The 23094-nt window shown below is 56.3% G+C and overlaps 1 protein-coding gene across 4 annotated transcripts in view; it reads left to right on the top strand.

Moving 5' to 3' along the window:
- The first annotated feature begins 683 nt into the window (after positions 1 to 683).
- The window catches only part of ADARB1 (adenosine deaminase RNA specific B1), a 129437-nt gene continuing 107026 nt past the window's right edge, over positions 684 to 23094 (top strand). For 3 of the 4 annotated variants that reach the window (XM_039257110.1, XM_039257109.1, XM_039257111.1), the window contains exon 1: positions 684 to 745. The gene's annotated coding sequence lies outside the window, so the exon portion shown is untranslated. Of the gene's footprint in view, positions 746 to 9482; positions 9583 to 23094 lie in introns of those variants that run through there. The other variant, XM_039257112.1, reaches the window with a different exon arrangement.

Below are 23094 nucleotides of genomic sequence, written 5' to 3'. Positions count from 1 at the left end.
CCTCCAAGAACTAGATGCTTCCTTACGAAGCGTTAGTTTATTTTCTGCTCTGAGCAGAGCGCGGCCTTGACTTGGTTGCTCTGGTCTTGGAAACGCTTCGTTTCTCCATGTGCTCAGCATCGTGTGAAGAGTCGTACAAAAGCGGGTCCATAGAGAGGAGTAAGTTTACTGCACTGAACAAACTGTAAATAAACAGAGCTTTAAAATGCCTTTATTATCACACAAACCAACCAACCGAACCCCCACTTTCACGTGATGCGGAGGACCCGCTTCTGACCTCCGCAGAGGCGGGGGAGCCACCTCCGGGGCCGGGGGGGCCGGCACCCCACTTTCTAACCGGCGCCCAGGCCGGCGCGGGACGGCCCGGCCCCGCGGAGAGTCCCGAGCCCCTCGCGTCCGCCAGCCCGCCGGCCCGCAGGCGGCGGGAGGGTCTGCGCGGCGCGCGGGCGCGCGCACGTCCTGCGTCGCGGCACCGCCCCCCGGGCGTGCGCGCGCCCGGCGGCGGGGGCGGGGGGGAGGGCGGAGCCGGCGCCGAGGGCCGAGGGCGGAGGGCGGAGGCTGAGGCGGAGGCTGAGGCTGAGGCGGCGGCGGCGGCGGAGGCGGCCGGGTCGCGACGCGCTCGGGGCCGCGCTCGGGGCCGCGCCAGGCCACAGCCCGCGCGCCGCAGCCCCGGCGGCCGAGCGGAGCCCCGGCGGCCCGAGCCCCGCGCGGCGTGCGGAGCGGAGCGCAGCGGCCGGCGGCTGAGGTGAGGCGGCGGGAGGCGAGGCGAGGCGAGGCGAGGCCAGGGCGGGGGCTCGGACCCCGCGGCCGGGCACCGCCGCCGGGAGCGCGTTTATGTAAGCGCCGCCGGGCAGGTGGTGAGGCCAGGCCGGGCGTGCGCCTCGGGCGGGACCCCGTGAAGCCCGACCGCGGCCCGGGGCCGAGGGGCTGCCCGGCGGCGGTGTCCGGAGGGGCCGTCCGGGGCGGGGAGGCTGCGCCCGGGACGGCCCCGCGTCTCCTGCCCGGGGCGCCGCGTCTGCGCGGGGTGCTCTGCGCCGCGGGGGAGGGAGGCAGCGCCCGGTGGGGGCACCGCGCCCCGGGATGAAGAAGCGCCCGTGGTGGTTTTGGGGGGGGGTTGCGCTCCGCGGTGAAGCTGCGCGCGTGCGGGGGGGGGGGCGTTGGTGCTGCGCCCGGGGATGAAACTGCGCCCGTGGGGGGTGGACTGCGCCCTGGGATGAAGGGGAGGCTGTGCCGGGAAGAAGATGCGCCCATGGTGGTGGGGGTGCTGCGCCCCGGATTGAAGATGCGTCCGTGCGGGGGGGGCTGCACCCCAGGATGAAGGGGTGGCGGCGCCCCCAGAATGGAGCTGCGCCCGGTGTGTGTGTGTGTTGCGGGGGGAGACTGCGCCCCGGGGAGAGTAGGCTGCGCCCCGGGTGGAAGGGGAGGGAGACTGCGCCCCTGGGACAGGAGGCTGCGCCCCGCGATGAGGCTGCGCCCCGGGATAAGGCTGCGCACCGGTGGAGGGGACACTGCGCCCGGGATGAGGCGGTGCCCCCGGATGAAGGGGAGGCTGCGCCCCTGGGACAGGAGGCTGCGCCCCGCGATGAGGCTGCGCCCCGGTGGAGGGGACTCTGCGCCCGGGATGAAGGAGAGACTGCGCCCCTGGGACAGGCGGCTGCGCCCCAGGTTAAGGTTGCGCCCCAGTGGAGGGGACACTGCGTCCCTGGGAGGGGACGTTGCACCCCGGAATGAAGCTGAGCCCCAGGGGTGGAGAAACTGCGCCAGGGACCGCCCCCTCCCCTCCCAGGAGCGCAGTGTCCGCCCGGGGAGGGATGGCTGCGCCGCCGGCCCTGCGTCCCCTCCTGGAGGGCACCGTGTCCGTGCGCTGCGGGGAGGGCAGGGTGTGCCTCGGGCTGAGCCTGCGCCCCCCGGAGACGGCTCCCCCCGGACGGCGCCGGGTCCGCGTGGGAAGCCCTGCGCCGCGGCCGGCCCGGGGCGGGGAAGTTCCCGCGGCGCGCGCCGGGGTCCGGAGCGACCTGGGGCGCCGGGGGCGCGAGGTGCGCTCTGCCGCGCTCGGTCTGCGGCAGGAACATTACCGGCCTGCGGACGGTCGGATGGAAGCGTCCCATCGGGCTGTGGGCGCTGCGGAAGTGTTGGGGTGCCGAGACGTGTGCCCCGTCCCCGCGTGCGCCGGAGTCCCGCCCTCCCGCGGTCGGCTCGCAGTCGTGTTTTTGGCCGGCAGGTTGAGTAGTTACTTCTGAGAAGGACGTTTCTGTCCCCTCGTTAAAGGGGATGAAATGATGGTTAGCGTCGCGTTCTTCAGTGTAAGGACCAGCGGCCTGATGCCCGCCTTGCTGCTCTGCTCTAACTTAGTGCCCTAATTAAGAGGATGGATCCGTAAGCTTGGGAATAGGGGTATTTGTTTAGTCCTTTTTGCTTTCTCTTAAATGTATCGCTGTTTTACTCCTTTGAAAGGTGCTCGCAGAGCTGCATTTTCTCCAACAGGGGGTTGTCTTAGGGCAGTTCCTAGGAAATGCTTTGATTACCGTCTTTCCTTTGGGGGCAGAGACTACCTTCTGCGCGCCCAGGGTGTCCCAGAGGGAAGGGAGAAGGCCGCGCTGCTCCTCCCTGGGTGGGGAATTCGCTGCCTCCTCCTGTGTCGACGGGGGTGGGGGTCGTCTCCGAATGGACAGGGCAACAGGGGCCTGATCAATATTCGGTTAGACGCGCTAAGCTGGGTGCAGATCTGCTCCTGCTGGGGGTGGAGGCAGGGGACTCAGGGCTTTGAAAAGAACGCCTTGTCTGTGAATCTCAGGGGCCCCGAGACTGAGCATATTCAGCTACCTCTTCCGCAGGATTTGAAGCTGTGGCTGGAAGGGCAAACGGGAGGCCTTTCCGCAGGGGGCAGTGCTGAAAAGAGAACGGGTCCAGCTCTGAGAAACTGATGACACACGCACCTCGGGGAGCAGTGTGCCCAGGGAGTCCGCGTGGGGAGGCGAAGAGAGGCTTTGCTGAGGGCGTCCGCAAACAGCTTCTTGGTTCGCAGGCTAATGTGCTCCTTTGTGAGTTGACACGCCCTGAAAACATTTCAGTTGCTCTCAGAGTTTTGGAATAAGAAAATTCCTTAAACTTGTATTTGTCTGGTGAATGAATAAAGCAGACTGAATTCAGTGGGCGCATACTTAGTCCGCAGCTCCCTCTGCGCTGGGCCCTCCCGGTTAGAGGCTGGGGCCGTACAGTGCTGAGCAGGGCAGGCAGCTTCAGAAAGTTCAAGCGCTGGCAGTGTTAGTGATCACTTTTGTAGCAGTAGGTTTTTACAAATAAAATATAAGACTTTAGTTAGAAAACTTCGAAACGTATAGCATTACAGTTTGTAGTGTCGATTTAAAAATGGAGGGTTGCACAAAGTGTGTGGAGAGAGCGCAGAGATTTAAACCTCGCTCCACCCCATCCCCTCCACCTGCTGTGACCCCCTTGGTTGTGTATCTCCCAGCAGCAAAATACAGACACAGTTGTATGTATGTTTTAATATAGCTTTTCATATTTGCTACATTGTGCTGCAGTGAAGGTTTTTTATACATGGGTGCAAGCAAAACCTACTAATCATTTTTATTAGTCATGAGAATCCCTTAGGCATAAGTTTTATTTAAGAATGGAGTTTTAGTCCCTGGAATGCTGTGATGAGCTATGTAAATACTTGGGAACAAGGACTATTATTTAAGGAGATAGAAAAAAGATTTTGGAGATTAATAGGTGAAAGTACACACTTACCAGCCTATAAAAATTTCGTTTAAGAAAAAGTGTCAATCTCAGGGGACCTGGGTGGCTCAGTAGGTGAAACGTCTGACTTCGGCTCAGGTCATGACCTCACGGTCCTGGATTCGAGCCTCGTGTTAGGCCCTGTGCTGTCAGCCCGGGGCCTAGAGCCTGCCTCCATTTCTGTGTCTCCCTCTCTTTCTGCCTCTCCCCTACTCCTCCCTCCCTCTCTCTCTCTCTCTCTCTCAAAAATAAACATACATTAAAAAAAAAGTGTCAATCAGTGTGAAACTGAAAAACCTAATTCCAATTTTATTTAAAAACTTCGCGGAGCCTGGGTGACTCAGTTGGTTAAACATCTGACTCACAGGTCATGGTCTCACAGTTCGTGGGTTTACAGCCCCCCGCAGTCCTGGCCCACCCGCAGCTCTGGGCCGGCGGTGAGGAGCCTGCTTGGGATTCTCTCCCTCTCCCTCTGCCCCTCTCCTGCTCGTGCTTGTCTCTCTCTCTCTTTCTCCCTCTCCCTCTCTCTCTCAAACTAAATAAATAAACTTCAAAAAAAATATAAAAGCATCACTCTGGCTCTTATGCAGCTAATGTTTATTAGGTCCCGTGACCTGCCAGGGGATCTAAGCACCTTCCATGTATTAGCTGACTTCGCGTTCATCCAGAAGGTGGGCACTGTTAGTCTCCCGTGTGACATGTGGGGGAAACTGGGCCCAGCGAGGGCACACGTGAGTGGAAAAGGCAGGCGTGGGCTGAGCCCTGTGACTGCAGGGGCCTCCCCGCGCCCCCTCCCGCAGGCAGGGAGCGCCAGCAGGGGCGTGGGGGGGCCCCGGTGGGCCGGGCGCACGCACTGAGCTCGGCTCTGGCAGGTTGTGTTCCAGGCTTGCACTCCTAGCCGGCAAGTGTCCTGTGTACCACCGAGGCCTCACTTAGGTGGTGAGAGTGCTCTTGGACTTGAAGCAGAGACTTTTAAAATCCAACTGTTGTGCTTTCATAAACAAGGAATATAGAAGTGAAATAAAATAAGTAATTCTAAAATTTCTTTCCGTTTAGAGTCTCATTCTTCCCAGCCATCCTTTGAGCATTGGCGTGATGCCACGCTGCCCTCCACGTTGTTCTCTGTGCTGGCATTCCCTGAGACCTCACCGCTGCTGTCTCTGCGGGGTCTTCCTTTTTTTTAATGTTTATTTTTAGAGAGAGAGATACACACACATACACACACACAGAGATTGTGGGGGTGGGGGTCAGAGAGAAAGAGGGAGGGCCTGAAGCAAGCTCCAGGCTCTGAGCTATCAGCACAGGGCCTGACGCGAGGCTCTAACCTATGGACGGTGAGATCATGACCTGAGCTGAAGTCGGACACTCAACCGACTGAGCCCCCAGGCACCCCTCTGGGGTGTCTTCCAAGGGTCTGAGACCCAGTCTGTGAGTTTAGATGCTTTCTTGATCTTACTGGCAGGTATTAAGGAGAGGTTTCGGCTCCTTACATGATCTGTTGACTGGCCTGTTGGTGGGCTGTGTTGTCCTGTCTGCTGTCATGCTCCCAGAGTAACCCAAGTTTGAGTGTGCCCGGAAAGCGTCCCCACAAGAGTCCTAGCGCTGTGGGACACCACCACTAGGCGCCTCGGGTCTCAGAGTTGCTCGGGTGGGCCCCATGCACGTCTGCGAGCCGGGGCGCTGGGCCGTGTTCTGTAGGCGGCCCCTAGGATTGCCAGTAGACGCGCCCTGAGAGGGAACATCCTGGAATGATCCCTGCGTTGTTGGCCTGAGCGGCTGGCTGGCGCTGGCGAGGAGATGGAGTCTGGGGCAGAGATCAGGAGCTGGGGACTGGTCCTGCGAGGCCTCACACTCTGCAGGAGACAGTTCCTCAGCAGTGACGCCCACACACTGGCCCGTGAGCGTGCGGGCGGGTCTCTGTTCCGTCACATTTCAGATGTGTGATCTCGAGCAAGCTGTTTCATCTCTCTCCGCCTCGGTGCTCTGATCCACGAACTAGGAAGAGCAGTGGCAACCTTGATCCTCTGTTGTTGGGCCTGTAAACTGAGCTAATGTAAAGTGCCTAAAACAGTACCTCACTTGTTTTTATAACCAGTCATCCAAGTGGAGATGTTTGCATACTAGTGGAAATTCAAAGTTGGGCTCAAGATTGGGGTCAAATATGTGAATTTGGGAGTCATTTGCCTGTTGCTGGTATTTGAAACCATGGGCTTTGCAGTGGCTACAGCTACAGATGAGCAGAAGGGTAGGGATGGAGCCTGAGGGCTTCTGGTAAGGGATGCACAGGAGGAGGGGGAGGTGAGGGAGGAGGGGGAGAGGGATAGGGAGGAGGGGGAGGAGGCGGAGGGAAAGGAGGAAGAAGGAGGGGGAGGGAGAGGGAGGAGGGAAGAGGAGAGGGAGGGGGAAGGGGAGGAGGGAGGAGGAGGGGGAGGTGGGGGCAGGGGAGGAGGGAAGGGGGGAGGGAGGGGAGAGGGAGGGGGAAGAGGGGGAAGAGGAGGGTCTAGCAGTACCCAGTGTAAAGGGGTCTGTTGAAGGAGGAAACCCCGAGGGTCTCCCGGCCTGGAGCCCAGGGCCGTGGCAGAGCCGTGTGTGGTCCGGGAGACTGTGAGGGGTCCCGGAGGACGTCACAGGTGGAGGACTCTCCGGAGGAGCTTTGTTAAAAAGGGTCGGAGTTGTGGCGGAAGCTGGAGGGAAGCATGGGCTTGAGGGAGTTACATAATTTTGTTGTTTATGGGCTAACGGGCCATCCAGTAGAGAAGGACAGATTTATAATATGTCGGAAAAAGGGTGATTGCAGGAGGCAAGTCCTTGAGAAGGTGAGACGGGCTGTGGGGACGCAGGACCTCTGCACGTGGGAACCGACTCACCTCAGAGATACTTCTAAGAGACACGCTGCCCTCGGAAAGGAAGGTAGGAAATAAAAGATAGATTTGTGCTCAGGCCAAGAAACTGGGGAATCGTGCCCTTGGACTTAGGATCCAGTTGCCTATTAGCTCACGGTGTTTAACCATGCCTTGGGGCATCCTCACAGAAAGATCTATGTGGAAATGGCATTTTTCTTTATTAAAACAATTCACTTACCTCTAAATTTTTTTAATTCTTATTTTTTGAGTGAGTGAGAGAGAAAGAGAGAGAAAGAGAGGCAGAGAGGGAGGGAGACACAGACTCCGAAACAGCTCCAGGCTCTGAGCTGTCAGGACAGAGCCCGACGCGGGGCTCGAACCGATGAACCGTGAGATCATGACCTGAGCTGTAGTCGAACACTTAACTGACTGAGTCCCCCAGGCGTCCCTACAATTCACTTCTTTCTAAAAGTGTCATTAAGTTAACTAGAAGTTGGTACCTTTGTTCACCAAATTTGGTGCCACGGCAGAGCACTAGCAGGACTTGCCTGCTGCCTTGCGCCTTACTCGGCCTGCGGCCGCTAGCTGGTGCTGCGCCCTCACAGCGCCCCCTCCTGGGCGGGCAGGCGAGGCCAGGGCCCAGTTCTGCCCAAGCGCCATCAGCACGGCTGCATTCGCTTAATGTTTCCTGTTCAACGGGTGCCTGGGAGGCTCAGTCGGTTAAGCGTCCCACTTCGGCTCAGGTCATGGTCTCGTGGTTCGTGAGTTTAAGCCCTGCGTCAGGCTCTGCGCTGACAGTTCGGAGCCTGGAACCTGCTTCAGACTCTGTCTCCCTCGCTCTCTGCCCCTCCCCACTCATGCTCTCTCTCTCTCTCTCAAAAGTAAATAAACATTTGGGGCGCCTGGGTGGCTTAGTCGGTTAAGCGTCCGACTTTCGCTTAGGTCATGATCTCACGGTTCGTGGGTTCGAGCCCCGCGTCGGGCTCTGTGCTGACTGCCAGCCCAGAGCCTGGGGCCTGTTTCAGTCTGTGACTCCCTCTCTCTCTGACCTTCCCCTGCTCATGCTGTCTCTCTCTCTCTCCTAGAAATAAATAAAACATTTAAAAAAAAAAGTAAATAAACATTAAAAAAAAGTTACTTGTTAAAATGTCTTCCTTGCTTGTTGGTTTGTGTTGTTTCTGGTTATCTGATTGTTTTAGTTGGGGACTTTTGGAATATCGGTGTTCTCTATAGTTCAGCCAGTGGGGTGCAGTGTAAAGAAGCCCCCCACCCCCGCCCCTTGTGTGCCTGTCTCCGTGCCAGGGGAAACTGGTCTCACCCCCGGGCACCCTTGCCCGCAGTGACAGGCTCTCTGCATGAGTCATCGTGGACGGACGCTCTCTGGAGGGGAAGGCCTCTGGCTCCTTGGGCCAGCGTCCCAGCCGCGAGGCCAGACCAGGCGCCCAGGCGGCCTGTGGCGTGACTGACGGCACAAGGGCCGCGGCAGGTGGCGTCACAGGGCTGTGCCTGCTTGGGTGGCTGTGCCCAGGGGCCGCTCTCAGGGGGCGCGGGTGCTGCGCTGGGGTCTTGCTCTGCTCACGACAGCACGTGGCAGACAGGCGGCAGTCGTCAGTGTCTGGGGAACAAATGACAAACGTGTCCTGACTTTCTGTGCAGGTAGGAAGTGGCGGAGCCGAGTGAAGCCGTCTGCCGGCCTCCCCGCTCTGCCCCCCCAAGCTCCTGTTGTACTTGGTGAATCAGTCATCTGTTTATGCCCCGTATGTCTGTGTTATCTCTAAATTTTTGTGCTTTTCTTCGTAGAGTAGAAACATTTCCAAAACATTCAAAATTGTTCTAAAACCAGGAAGTGCAATAGAGTAAGTTAGTCTGTCGCAAACAGGGAGCCCTCACCCTACCAGAGCCTCTGTGTCCCGCCGCCGCCGCCATTTGACCCCGTCAGGGCAGCCCTACAACTGAAAAGCGTTCTCTTAGTGATAACAGTCGGAGAAGGAACAGATACAGCTGCGTTGTGACAGAAACACGAATGTGAGTAATTCTGGGAGGTTTCAGAAAAGCAGCCAAGTCAGATGGAAAATACCTGATTCGGCGGTGGAGGCTTCACGGCTTGAAAACCTGGAGAGGAGACGGCTTGTGAGGTGCTTCCTGGAGGAGGAAGCCAGCGAGAGCCCTGGGACGTAGGAAGCTGGGATCTCACCCCGGCTCTGCCTCTGAACTCGGCGGGCCGTCTGCTCCACACCCCGCTGCAGGCTCCCCGGTGGAGAACGAGGGCGGTCGAGTTAGAGATTTCCAAGGGTTGTCCCATTTCTAGGAGACTCTTGTATGCAAGAGTAAGACAATACGTTCCCAGCGTTTCAGGGGCCATTCATTGAGCTGCTGGCTGGATTTATCCTGGAGCGTGTGCACGGTCCTGTGTTGAAAGCAGGCAGTGCCCTGTCCCTTCTTGGCCGCTGAGATCCTCCGGAGGCTGGCACCTGCCACACGGCGACCTGTCACCTCCCTCTGGACCAGGCAGCTCTGCGGAAAGAGGTGAGGTGCAGGAAGGGAGGGGGCGGGTCAGGAGGCGGCATCTCGGCGGGGGGGGGGGGGGTGCGGGGAGTGGGTCCAGGCTGCAGGGGGCTCTGGCTGGTCCCTTTTTCCATTTTCGTAGTCTTGGGGACTGGACTCTGTCGGTTGTCTGGAATTAAATTGAGCGAGGGTTGCTTCTCAGGTGTGGAAGTCTAAAGCTTATCGTGGCTGACCATGGAGAATTCCGTGGCAGGTAGTTTTTAATCAGCCCCTCCTGTAACATGATAGAGTTAGAGACTGAGGTTGTTAACGTATCCGTTGGTGAGGCGGGGGGTAAGTTTGGAAGTTGCGTTGTATCGTGTGCCTCTCTCTGCAACGGTACATGCAGATCCGACTTCTTTCCTTGTTCTGGCTCGTGACCGTTCGTACAAATCCTCTGACTCTCCAGGCGTCCGCGCACTTGGTTTTCCTGAGAAGGATTTACTCAAGGACACAGGTAGCTTTTCATCATCTGCGCGAGGGTGAGAGGCAATTGCAGGAGCTGGTTCCCCGTGGGGCCACAGGCCTCCTCTGCCCACGCTCACCTCCTGACCCAACGCCTGGGTCTCCTTCATCCTGTTTTCTTCTCTTCTTGGGAATTGATTCTATCCGGCACCTGCTTTTTCAGGGTTCTCTCTTTTGAGGCAAGTCTTTGTGTCTGTTGGTGCAGCCTGCCTCTTACGTGTGCCGGGGCTGCGTGAGGACAGGGCTTCTGCCTTGGGAAGCGGGGCTCACTCAGGGGGTGTCCCCAGGTAGAGTGGGGGGAGCCTGGGGGGAGCCGTAGGATCCTGTGTGAAGCGCTCATTACCTGAAGAATCATGGGCAGCAGTGAGATTTCCCAGAATCTTCATGCAGTCTCTACCTGGGGTCGATCTGAAGACCACCTGCGTGCTCAGGCCACAGTCCACGAGCAGTGATTTGAGGGGTTGTATCTACTCTGTCCTGGCCACGTGGGGGCATCAGTCACCTGACACTGCACATTTATTAGTCTTGATTGCTTTGAATTTGATTCTTTTCCAGAATAGGAATCTTCCCCAAATACTAGTCCCACAGATTGGCCGCTCTTGAGTCCACGGTCTGCTTTGGGTTTTACGCTATGTGTCCATCACAGCACAGTGCTCCTGGGCGGGCTGCCGCAGAGGGGGCTCTTCTTTGTGGTTGGCAAGGTGTTAAAACTTTATTTTCACTGAAAAGTTATCTAAGTGTTTAAAGAGCCTCGTGTAACTATGTTTTAGGTTAACGGTTTCAGGGAGGTACACGCAGTGAAGAACCGTTTGCTTCGCCTGGAAGCTGGTTTGGGTGTTGAGGGTGCAAGATCTTAATCCAGGAAGAAGTGGAATCCATACGAACGAATCACGGGAATTCAGAGCAGTGATCACTTGGGGCACAGGCTTCAAGCTGGACTTGACCATCACTGAGGATCTATGGAAAAATCGCTTCCATCACATTTCGGCTGGTTTTGGAAGTGGTGCGAGGGAACACTGGCTCCGGACCGCTGGCCGCGTGTCCCGAGTACGTGGTGCGGCGTCACCCGAGCGTAGCTCACACGCTGTCACATCTTTCACTCCTACTCTCAGGGTGTTCCCTCTCTGAATGTTTGTGTTGCGCCGTAGAGGGCTTTCGCCCACGTGCACGTGAATGAGTGACATAGTCGGTCACCTTACTACTAAGCTTTCTGTCCTTTGACTTTCTTCCTCTGACGAAACAGTGAGGGAATTGATATTTCCGTAGAACGAACAGGTGTTGTACGAACCGGCAGAATGTTCTAGAGGGAGCAGAGAGGGAGCTGCAGTGTGCCCCAGCCCCCCTTACACTCCCTGTGGGGAGGGAGGGAGGGTGGGCAGGGGGAGGGGTGTCTGATGAACTTAGGTGTTTCTCACTGAAAGCTCTTGCCCTAGGAAAGGGGGTTTTCTTCCTTTCAGTTACCGGACTTCTGAGCCGGGACAGCCGTGTGTGAGGTGGCTGGGGTTCAGGGGACAGGGCCCCCCTGTGCGTGCAGGAAGGGAGGGGAGAGGCCGCGGGAGATCCCCCGGCTCCCAGGCCCCCTGGTGGTCGGGAGAAGCAGTGCAGATTGCCTGTCTGGCCCAGTTGTCTGGGGATGCAGGCTCTGAGTGCTCTGGGGAGACGGATCGGGACATGCCAGGTTGGGGGGGGGGCTGTGTACGGAGGTTTTCTTTTCTTCTGTGTCAGTGGCTGCTGTGAGATGCACCCCCTGTAAGCAAGACAGTTCAGGGATTTTCACAGTGTCTGAGTCATGCAGCCTTTACCACAGTCCCGTTTACAGTTTTTTTCAAAGTTTTCTTTATTTGAGAGACAGAGTGAGAGAGAGCACACAAGCAGGGGAGGGGCAGAGAGAGAGGGGGAGACAGAAGCTCAGGCAGGCTTCACGCTGTCAACAGAGCCTGACGTGGGGCTGGAACTCATGCGCCCAAGTGGAGACCAGGAGTCAGACGCTTAGCCGACCGCGCCCCCAGGCGCCCGCACAGCCCCGTTTAGAAGCTTCTGTCACCCCGGGACGTTCCTGTGCTTGTATTAATCCCATTCCACCCGCAGGCCTTGGCAGCCGCTGGTCTGTCCTTATAGATCTGCCTTTTCTAGACCTTTCACTTTAATGGAATCATGCAACCTGTAGTCTTTTGTGTCAGGCTTCTCTCACTTAACAAGGTTTTGGGGTTCGTCCCTGGTGGGGACTGGATCGGGACTTCGTTCTGGTAGTTGCTGAGTGGCACTGCCCTGCGCGGACCCAGCACCTCTCCTCCCGTCGCCGGGGCTGCGTGTTGGGAGTGTTTGCACGTTTTGACTACTGTGCGTAAAGCTGCCCTGAGCATCAGCAGACACGGCTGTGTGTGCACGTGTGCTCGTGTGGGTGTGGGCTGCGAATGGGGTTTAGGATAAAATCTTTTCACTGTTGTTGATAATGCTGGTAACAGCCATTTGCTAGGTCTTAGGTGGCTTGCTCCTTAGGTCTCTCTCTGGGCTTTGAGCTTCTCAAATAGCGTGAACCTCTTTCTTCCGGGCTGAGATGTTGTGGTCGTCGGAGCATCGGCTGCAGGGTTTCTTACGCCGACAGCCTCTGTATCAGGGCCCCACAGATGAGCTCTTTCCTGTCATTTGATTGTTTTTTTCTCATCTGAGGAGATCAGTGATGTGGGCCCGGGCGCGTTGGACACCCCATTCGGCCTGCAGAACTCGTGTGCCCGTTGCTTCACCCCGGCGTTTGCCCCTCTAGGAATCTCGCTTGCGGGCACACCTCCAACCGTATGGAAGCACACGTGGAAATGGCCTACTTATCTGGGCACAAAGTGCCGCGTGGACGACGGTCGCTGTGACCCGCTTCGAGGTGCCTTCCGAGACCCGCGGAGAGGGCGTGAGGCGCGCTGCCGAGGGCAGTACTCTGCCGTCCACCAGGAGCAGGGCCGTGAGGAGACACGTGCACGGGGGCACGCTCGTGCCAAAGGGAGTGGGGAGGCCCGGCCGGAGCCGGAGGCTGGGTTGGTTCTGAAGGTGGTGGGGTGGGGCGGGAAGGTCGGGGGTGGACTCGGCCGCAGGCGAGGGCCGTCATACTCCTCCCGGCACAGCGCTCGCGACAGCCTGACTCGGGGACCACAGCAGAGTTTACACACCCGGAAATGAAGCAAAGCCTCAGCCGGAACGTGGGGGCCCTAACGTGGGATACAGGCAGCAGCAAACCTCAGTGTCCACAAACAATAATGGCACCGCAGGAAAAGGGATGGGAAGAAAAGTGTCTGCCCAGTCGTGGTAGACAGCATTTTGGCTGGATTCTGTGAGGCTGAGGACACTGGGTGTGTCGCAGGGGTAAGGTCAGCAGTGTGCACCTACTTGGTGTGCACACAGGACTGAGCAGGTGGTCAGTCTGGAGTGGGCCAGGTAGCGGTGTAAACCCACGGTCTCTAACGTGTACATAGGGAGAGGTGTATACGGAGACACGCAGAGATGCGTGTGAGTGTGTGGGTTACACGCGCGTGTCCTAGGTTTCCGTCCCCTGACAGGGCCAGAAACGGCGAGCGTGCACAGGTATCATCCTCCAACAGCAAAGAGCAGGGCTCCTTGAAGAAGGTGCAGCCAGAACACCTGGCCGTGCAGAAGTAAGGAAGCGCCCAGAAGGGGGTGCATGGGGTGCCAGCTCCAGGGAGCAGAGATAGCCAGGGTTGGGTCAGTCTGAGCGAGGAAATAAATGATGATAGTGTCAGTTTGTATTCCATAGACTAAAGTCAGCACTCACCCTGTACGGATATAAATAAATAATTGAATAAAGAGCTGAGTGAATGGGGGAGAAGGGGCAGCTCTTCCCCACAGAAGGGTTCTAATTACTCAGTGTCGAAAGAGTGAGGACATAGAGAAGACAGTACAATAGCTCAGGGATGGGACTGAGATCAGTGGGTGAGAGTTTGAGGAGAAACAGGATATTTGCCTAGTCTCTATCTCTTCCCCAAGTTATTTATTTATTAAAAAGGGAAAAATAGTAACTTTAGAGTGGAGGTCAGCAGACACCACCTTCCCCAGGTGGCCTAAGCTCACGTCACCTGTGATGAGACAAGCCCCCATCGTGTAGCCCAGATACCACACGGGCGCATCGCGTGTCTGGTGTTCTTGCCACAGATGCATAGTCACAGCAGCATCACGAGGAGCTGGCCGACCCCAGGGAGACACCGGACCTGAGCTCTTCGAGCGTCCAAGTCCCGAAGGACAGGAAGGCTTGACGGGTGGCGGAGGCTCAGAGGAGTCTGGGGAGACATGACGCTGAAGGGCACGGTGGGTTCTGGGTGGGCTCCTGGCACAGAGGGGTCTTAGCAGGAAAACGGGTGAAGCTCAGATGCAGCTCACCGTTGAGCGAAGAGTGTTGTGCCCGAGGAAATTTCCGAGCTCAGTAACCTATCAGTGATCCGGTCAGCTGCAGACACTAGACGCGCACTCGCTACTGTTTTCTGCTTTCCTGTGAGTCTATAATTTCAAAATAGGAAGTTGAAAAGCACACGACAAAACATGAGGAGACACCCGTGGGGCTCAGGGTGAGGATGGGGCCCACTCCTGTGCTCCCTCCGTCTATCTGAGCTGCCATTGAGGGTTCGGAGTCGTGTCGAGCAGGAAGTCCTCTCCTTCCATCTTACTGGGCATCCCGGTTGCCTTCAGCCTGGTGGGGCACTCTGGAGCTGCGCTTCCCCCTCCTGGGGGTGCAGGGAGGTGCGTCGGGCGCCCCTGGCTCCAGTGGGAGGTGGTGGTGTGCCCAGGAGGGGTCAGGGGCCCCGGCTGATGGGGTTACCAGAGGCCCACATTGGGGATCTCACGTGGCTACAGATGTTTTCCTAGGTCTTTTCCTTTTGAGTTTTTTTTTCCCCCAAAGAGAGATTTTAAATGTTTAGATGTTAAAATTTATTGGACTTTTCCTTTATGACTTGGGTACGAACCTGTCTGAGAACACTTGTCTGCTCCGCCTTCACTTCCTCTGGCTGTGTGACCGTCTCTTTCCCGCACTTAGCTCCTTAACCTGTGTGAAGTTGCTTCTGCGTAGTTTGAAGTGAGGCCTCATGTGTCCCCAGTTGGCTCGCCAGTAGCCTGTCGATCCCCGAGCCTGCCCCGCGCCCACTGTTAACGCGAGCCGGGCGGTTTCTCCAGTTACGCTGCTAAGTACTCCTCGCTGCCGTGCAGGAAGCCTGCATGCCGGCTACGCCACCGCTTGCCCCCGCGCCCTGTGTCTTCCGTCCGCAGGACTGGATGGTGCAGGTAACGCTGGCCCCGCCTCACCTCTGTGCCTTCCCTTGTGCTCTGGCTGGGCCTCTGATGCCCCGTTCGCACCGTCGTGGTGGTCAAGGTGCCTCTCTCGTGCCGATGTCCGCGCCAGTGCTGACACTGGAGTCTCATCGCCAAGTGTGGTGCAGACGGTAGCTGTTTTGCACACACCTTTTCTCTAGGTGAGCCGCTCACCTTCCTCCTTGGCTGGGAGGTTTTTAAAGTAAGCGTTATCCTGAGTAGCAGGATCCTGTGTGCCTTTTCTGCATCTATGGAGATGGTTGTATGGCTTTTCCTCTCCAACCTGCTAATATAGTCAATTTCATTAGTAGATTTCTTGCTTTTAAACATTTTTCATTCTTTACTTTCAATACATTGAAGATTAAATATTCTATTTATCTTCATGCCTTTTCCTTTTTCAAAATAAGTCCTTCCTCGCTCCCCTCAGCCCCCCAACTTTTGACATTTTGGAATCCAGTGTACATACTGTAAGGGACATGTAGTGCTATGCTGGTAAACGTTTAACAGCCGGCTTTTTTGGAGGGAGGGGACGTAAAAAGCCCTGATGTGTAGCATTTGCCAGTTTCTGTGGTGTAAATAGTCTCACCATTGCTTGTTTCAAGCTACCAGTGAGCTGTCAGCTGGCTCCCCAAATTCCGGAAAATATAACAGTCCTCTTCCTGAGTCGGTAGGAGCTCGCCCAGCCCCCGCCGAAGCCTGGCATGCAGGCTGGTGACCTTCACGTGTGTGCGCACTTGTGCGACCATCCCGACGCCCACCCCAAGGCTTCCTCGTGCCCGCCCAGCTCCACCCCCTGCCTCCTTAGGGTAGCTGCTGCTCTGACCTTGGCCACCATCCTGTCCTTGCTCCTGGCTTGAAGACCCAGTTTTTCTATCTTCATATCATTCTTGTTTCCTGTTCTGTGCGTTCACAGCTCTGTTTGCCCCTCGGAACTCCCTGGGCCTCCTTATTTATAGGGAGTGAAACACAGGACTCACAGTGACTTTTATCGGAAAAGTGACATCTGACCCACGGCTACTATTGTAACACGAACCGTATTAGAAAAACAGTATTGGCTCAGTGATAGTAAACGTCTTCTAATCTGAGGGGCTGCTAGCATCTTCTATTCCTGTAGTTCTTCTTCTTCCCTAGTATAAATGGAACCTATTTTCTGTTATGCGTGCAGCCATCTGACAAGTAGTTTTTCCGCACCTACTGTGTGTCAGGCACTTTGATGCCAAAAGGTGTAGCAGTGAATAAAATAACTCCATGTCCTTCTTCATGGAGTGCAGTTTCCCGTGTACCTTTAAGCTGCATGTTTTTCCCATTTGACTGCCCTTGCCGATTTTCTCCTTCCTCAGACATCTGCTTGTCTTTGCCCCCGGTATTATCTTAAATCAACCTTAAGTCCATCTGATTTCTTCCACTACTTAATTTCAAAATTCCCAGCTTCAGTATTAGTTGATGTTTAGCCTACCTACTTACATAATTATTTCTGCTTTTATTAAATTCTCATGACGAAGAGGCAAAGGAATCGGATCTGGTGGTTTTACGTTAGGGAAGGTTCATCTTTTTAAGGGTTGTGATGGCAGAGTGCTTGGGAGAGCTAGTGAGACGGCACTGGTGTGTGGGCTGCCGTCTAAGGAGGAGCTGCGGGTGAGCTCGTCACCTTCCGCTGCAGCTCTCTGGGTGCCAGCAGGCTCGTTCCCTCCCAGGGCGGTCTCTGTCTGGCTCCCAAAGGCATCAGGGCACGTGGGGCCGCGCCTCTGGCAGCCTGCTGGCTCCGGGGGATGGGAGCCTGGTGTCTGAGCACCGTACGGCTCGCCGTGCCTTTGTTACATGCTCTGCAGTCAGGTGGGGTGGAGGAGATCCAGGATGCAAGTCCCTGTTCTCCAGGGGACCCTCAGCCCAGGGAGAGTGGTGGGTGGCCTGGGAGAGAATCATGTAGAAGCTCTGCCCCTCCCACCCCCTCTGCCGTGAATTTAGCTGTCATGGCGCGTAGGTAGGCTGGAGACAGGCCAGTGGACCTCAGAAATCTATTCACCCATTTTAATAAGAGAAAATAGTTCTGTTTTAGGAAAGAGGAAAGATCAACTTTCCTCATTCCTTGGGCAGGATATTGGGAAACAGTGTGAAAAGCACAGCTGGGGGCCGGGGGCTTGGCTCCTGGCCCCCAGCATCCTCTGTGCAGAGAAGAACCTGCAGCCTGCTGGGCCCGTTGGCCTAGAAGGTGTGCCTGGCCCTCAGCTGAGCTCCAAGGGCAACACCACATTCCCTTTCCTTGCCATGGTCTCGAAGGACACCATTCCTTATTAGCCAAGTGACTGGGTGACTGTTGAGGATGGAGGGAAACCTCTGAGGTCATTCCTTTTTTTTATCAGCCAACTTTGACCTCTCGGAAGGGACCGGCTGAGCTGGCCCCCTACCCCCAGCCCCCTGCCCCCACTCTGCCATATTGCAGCTGGCCGCTGAGAGGGATTGGAAAGATGGACATCAAAGAAAAGCATTTTCGTGGGAATAAATATTATCTTTTTGCAGTATAGTTGCACTTTGGAGACTAAGTCTTAATATGAGAGTTGAACCGTTAGAGGTAATCTTTATTTTTTTTAAAATTTAAATTTTTAATGTTTTTATTTATTTCTGAGAGAGAGAGAGCAGGGGAGGGTCAGAGAGAGAGGGTGACACAGAATCTGAAGCAGCTCCAGGCTCTGAGCTGTCAGCACAGAGCCCGACGTGGGGCTCGAACCCACGAACCGTGAGATCATGACCTGAGCCGAAGTCAGACACTTAACTGACTGGGCCTCCCAGACATCCCTAGAGATAACCTTTAAGTCTTGGAATGAGAATTCAAGAGCCATCATCTAAAGTAATTTTTACATTGTTGTACTTCTGTTAGATTTTTAAAAATGGGTACATCTCCTTTATACGTTCTTACATTTGTAAGCCAGAGTGATACTATTAATGTCATGGAAGAGCAAAACGTCTTTCTTTAAGAATTAAAGTACTGATCAAAGTAGGGATTGTCCCAAAACACAGAGCAGGTAAGGTGGAGGGAATCAGTGAAGCTCTGAATATCTTAAGTCTAACTTTACCTGAATAATTATATGAAAAAGCTCCCTAATAAATTATTTATTTATTTAATAAATAAAGCCTCCCAATCCTATAATATATGAGCAATTCATCATCATGCATTTTTGTATTTTTTATTTCTCTTTCTTGAAGGTATATCTCAGGCCCTAGAGATGTCAAAATCACTATCATGGTTAGTTTTAAATTCAAGGAAATCTTTATCTTGTTTTCTAGAGCCAACTGGGTTATCTGTTACTCGGTTATTGAACTCTCTTGATGAGTCTCATATCACCCCCCACCCCCGCATTTACGCAGTGAACAATGAAAACCAGGAAGCCCGGGCTCTGAGATAAGCAGGGTCTCCGGAGGAAGGAAGGGGCATGGCTCCTGCCACACTGTGGGGGCCTCACGCCCCCCTTCACGTGGTTCAGGCCACAGAGGAGCTGGCATGAACCGTGGCTGGGGACGCTGGCGTGCCGAGCGGCTGACTTGCTGCGCCAGGCTGTCCTTAGCGCTGCCCAGGTCCCAGGAGGAAAGTGTCGTCGGCGCTGGGTCTCGGCTGCGGGGACCCTCTCGCAGCACAGGCTCAGGTGCGTGGCCACAGTATCCCCTGTCTGCTTACACTCCCCGTGGCGGGTCTCCGGAAGCCCCCGCGGACGTCCCTGGTGATCGGAAGCTGTGTGTGCCTGTGTGTGCTTAGCCCTCAGAGCCGAACTTGTGCTGTTCTCTGACCCGGTGGTGTTTTCCTGACACCTCTTGCGTTTCATTCTGTGGTTCTGGAACCAGTCCTTGTCCCGTGTGGCGAGGGTCAGGGTGGTCGTGATCTGAGGCTGAAATCCATCATTGTGTGTGCACAGCCGTGTCTGAGCAGATCTGCCTGTTTCTTGGCCTGGCCTCACCCTCCTTCATTGTGTCTTCTTCCAGGAAGAGGCCCCTGGGGTAGGGACTGGGGGACACACAAGCGGCCACATTTGGGGGGGTTGGCGGGACGTGTCTGCTGCGTTAGGAGTCTGGTGGTGTGACAAGGCCCAGGAAGTGGATGCTGCCAGTCAAGACCTGGATTTTTATTTGTTGTTTTTAATTTTTTAAATGTTTATTTATTATTGAGAGACAGAGACAAAGCATGAGCAGGAGAGGGGCAGGGAGAGGGAGACACAGAATCCAAAGCAGCTCCAGCTCTGAGCTGTCAGCACAGAGCCTGACACGGGGCTCGAACCCAGGAACCATGAGATCATGACCTAAGCCAAAGTCGGACGCTTAACCGACTGAGCCACCCAGGTGCCCCAAGACCTAGGTTTTTAAAGTTACAGGCCGGAACGTAATTATTCTGTGTCCTCTTGGCTATAACTGAGCACTTTTCTCTGCTCTGCTGAGCACCTTAGGGTCGGGCTTCCTGTCCTTGCACAGCCGGGGCACAGTGGGGGCTTAGAAAACGTTTGATGGGGGTGCCTGGGGGCTCAGTCGGTTCAGTGTTTGACTTTGGCCCAGGTCGTCATCTCACATCAGGCTTTGTGCTGACAGATTAGAGCCTGGAGCTGCTTCACATTCTATGTCTCCCCTCCTCCCCCACTCAGTCTGTCTCTCAAAAATAAATAAAAACATTAAAAAATTAAAAAAAGAACATGTTTGATAAAATCAAATTAAATAACTTGCTTTATGGCACTTCGTTTTTGCTGGCGACCTGTTCGTCATCTTCGCAGCTCATGACTCACCTGATTAGCTGTGTGGCCATATGTGATTGTAGCCTGTTTGATTCACAAAACTTTAAGAACTTTTTTGTTTCTTGATTTAATGTATTTTCCTAAGATGGGTTTCTGGTGATGTTGTGCTTAAAAATTGAGGCTCTTGGGATGCCTGGGTGGCTCGGTTAAGCCTCCGACTTTGGCTCAGGTCATGTTTTCATGGTCCGTGGGTTCGAGTCCCCACATCGGGCTCTGTGCTGACAGTTCAGAGCCTGGAGCCTGTCTTCAGATTCTGTGTCTCCCTCTCTCTCTGTCCCTTCCCTACTCGCTCGCTGTCTCTGTCTCTCAAAATAAAATAAAGACATAAAAAGAATTTTAAAAATGTTATTGCTAAAAAAATAAAAATTGAGGCTCTTTTGAGAAATAAAGTATATCAGATTACTCAGAAACATTCTTTACAACTCAGTGAGCAGCTGGATTCGAGCGCGGCATCCAGCGTGTATGCTGAGCCTCACTAAGGACCCGTGGTCTTAGCCTCTGTCGGGCCGCCGTCCTGACTCTTGCTGGGGGCAGAGCGTCCCAGGCGCCGAGAGCCCGCTGAGGAGCCCGTGCTTGTTTGTCGTCTGGAGTTACCTCTGCTTTCAGAAATCTGTAAGTAAAAGTTTTCATTCACTCCCCAGGAAGGCTTTGAATTGTGGATTTGGCGAAAAGCGCATTTCTGGTTTTTCGGTGCTGGTGTGGTCACCTGCAGGCACACGTTCTCTGTGCAGAGAAGTGGCCCCCACGCGCCGTGTCTGGCTGTGTCTCGGCGCCACACTGTGTCCTCAGGACCCCGTCCTGCTGGGCTCGGTGTTCACACGGCTCTTCTCACCTCCCTGCCCGCCTTTTCTGAGTGCCCCTCGCATGGGGCTGGGGGTGGGGGACAGGGTGGAAGTGCATGGCACGTGGGCATGTCTGTGATGCACACCTGTTTATCTAGCAGTCCACACTCAGAGGTGTCCTGAGGCCAGACTGAGCCGGGGCCTCCATGTGGGGGACGGCACACGGTGGTCACACTGGGCCCCCTGGCTCGGATGCCTGCCCCCCTGTCACCACCTTCTTGACTGTTCTGGTTGGCTTTTGGCCTCCCTGTCCCTCTGCAGTGGCTCTTCCGAGTCACTGGTGACCTGTCTTTGTCAAGGTCAGTGGCCGCTGCCCTGTCCCTGTCTTGCTCAGGCCCTCAGCAGCCTCTGACAGGACTGCCTGAGCCACCTGGCCCCCCGGCCCCTCCCGCCCTGGCTGCGGATGCCTCTCCTGCCTGCTCGCCCCGCAGCCCCAGCCCCTGCCCTCCACTCTGGAAGTGGCGCAGCGTGTGCCTGCTCAGATGGTCCCCGGCCCGGCCTCCCCGTGCCTCCCGCGGGGGCCCGTGGCCGTTGTCAGATTCTCCTTTCTCCCGCCTCGCTCGCCGTCTGCGCGAGGCCCCCCAGCTCCTCCAAATGTGTCCCTGCGTCCCCCCTCTGTGAGCCGCAGGGGCTCCCCATTGGCTTTGCGGGGTCCAGACTTGCTCCCATGCGGTCCACCGTCATGGGGTCACTGCAGACATCCTTCTAGGGACACGGCCCATCAGGTAACCCCTGCTCGAGCCCTTCCAGTGACTTCCCGTCATGATGGGGAAAGTAAGTTCCCTTAGGAGAAAGTTCACCGGCCTTCCCCCTGCCTGACTTCCCTCCATTTTTCCTGTTTGCCGATCTGTACAAATGGCGCCCCCCACGCTGTTCCTCCGGTGGGGGACAGTCATCCCCCAGGTGTTTACAAGGCTGCCACCTGCCTGTCTCCGGGCCATCAGCTCAAATGCTGTCCCCTCGGCGGGGCTGTCTCCCCGTGTTGTTGTGGCCCAGATCACCCTGCCCTAGGATGCTCGCCGTGGCCCCGTTGGCTGGCTGCTCACTGACTCTCCCTCTGCCCTGGACGTGAGCTTTCGGAGGCCAGAGGCTGTCACCATCACTGTTGTGGATCCGGGTCTGTAGCAGGGCTGGCCTTAGGACCTGTGCCCACGCCGTTTCCGTGGTCTGTGTTTGGGTCAGGGTTGGTTTGGCAGCGTGTGGCAGAAAACCTGGCTGGTGTGGCTTTTCATTCTTGGGTCCTTTGTACCAAGATTCTGGTGGACAGTCAGGCTGAAACGGTGGCTTCTGGACCCTTCTGTCTCCAGTCCGCTGTTTCATTCTCATGTTTGGCTGCTCGGGTCTTGTGGTGAGTTCTGACTCCAGCCTGATGTTCCGTAGAAAGGCAGGGAAGCAGGAAGGGGCGGAGTCTCTCTCAGGAAGGCATTTCTGGAAACCCCCAGTGTCTGCATCATTGGCTGGAAGAGCGCTGGCATTGCCTGTGGTCACGAGGATCTGGGGCAGAGTCTGTGCGTAAAGAAGTCAGGCTCTGTGTGGAAGGGGTACCTATCGGACCGCCAGATGCTTCCCGTTTCTTACCGTCTCAAGTCCGCTCAAGTCCACACCTGAGACAGGCACGTGGGGATAGATGCAGGCTCTGTTTTATACAAAAGTCATTGGAGAAGGGGGCTGTCTGGGCTGGATGAGCTTGCTAATCTTTCACCCCCAACCAGACAGACTTACCCCCCTGGTGACACGGATGACTGAGGACAAGTATGGGGTGCGTTTGGCGGGACAAGCCCCTTCTGTGCACTGACCTGAGTGAATGGTCGCTGTGGGCGGGCCCAGCCACCGACCACCGGTAACCACGCCTCCTTCTGTAGGGCGGAGGGAGTGGGCTGGAGTCTCTCCACAGGGCATGAGAGGAGCAGGGGTATGAGCCCCTCTACCCGAAAGTGACTTTTGCTGTGTCTGCGGAAGACGCCTAGAAAAGTCCCCTCTCGGGCTGGGCTATATCGGGAAGGCAGGCGCCGCCCGCTGTCTGTGCGGGGACAGGCGCCCACCAGGGTCCTCCACTTGCCGCCCCCCAGGATGGGGGGGGGGCAGACCCTCCTCCAGGGGGACCACTGTTGTATTCACCCGCTTCTTTGCAGCCTCTTGCACGTTTCTGAGGCTGCCAGCGCTAGAGAGACGCCCCACCCCGCCCGAGGGCATGTCCAGAGGGGCTCCGGAGAGCTGGGAGGTGGGGGGGGGGGAGCCTGCCTGGGACTTGGACCAGCCTTCCCCGTGTCGCTTCCTGTTCATGTTCAGCTTCTTTCTCCCGTGTGTCCTGCAGGGAACGAGCTGCGGGGGTGGTGGGTCAGGAAGAACAGAGGGCGGCCCTGCAGTTCTTCAGAGTCTTCTCCACGTGCGGTGCTCCCCAGAGGGCACAGCGTTGCTGGAGGTCTAGGGTGCAGGTGTGGCCAGAGGGGCCTGCGGGCTCGCTGCCCGTGGTGGAGTCTCACTTGAGCAGGCGGTGGTGGGGTATGAGATCAGAACTGCGGCTTGGAAGGTTCTTCTCGGTGCCGGCTGGAGGGCAGGTGCGGGTGCGGGGGTGGGGGTGGGTGTAGG

Source organism: Hyaena hyaena, unplaced genomic scaffold (assembly GCF_003009895.1).
Source record: "Hyaena hyaena isolate Hyena2069 unplaced genomic scaffold, ASM300989v1 scaffold_600, whole genome shotgun sequence".
In the NCBI taxonomy this organism is placed as follows: domain Eukaryota; kingdom Metazoa; phylum Chordata; class Mammalia; order Carnivora; family Hyaenidae; genus Hyaena; species Hyaena hyaena.
This window is presented reverse-complemented; position numbering and strand designations above follow the sequence as displayed.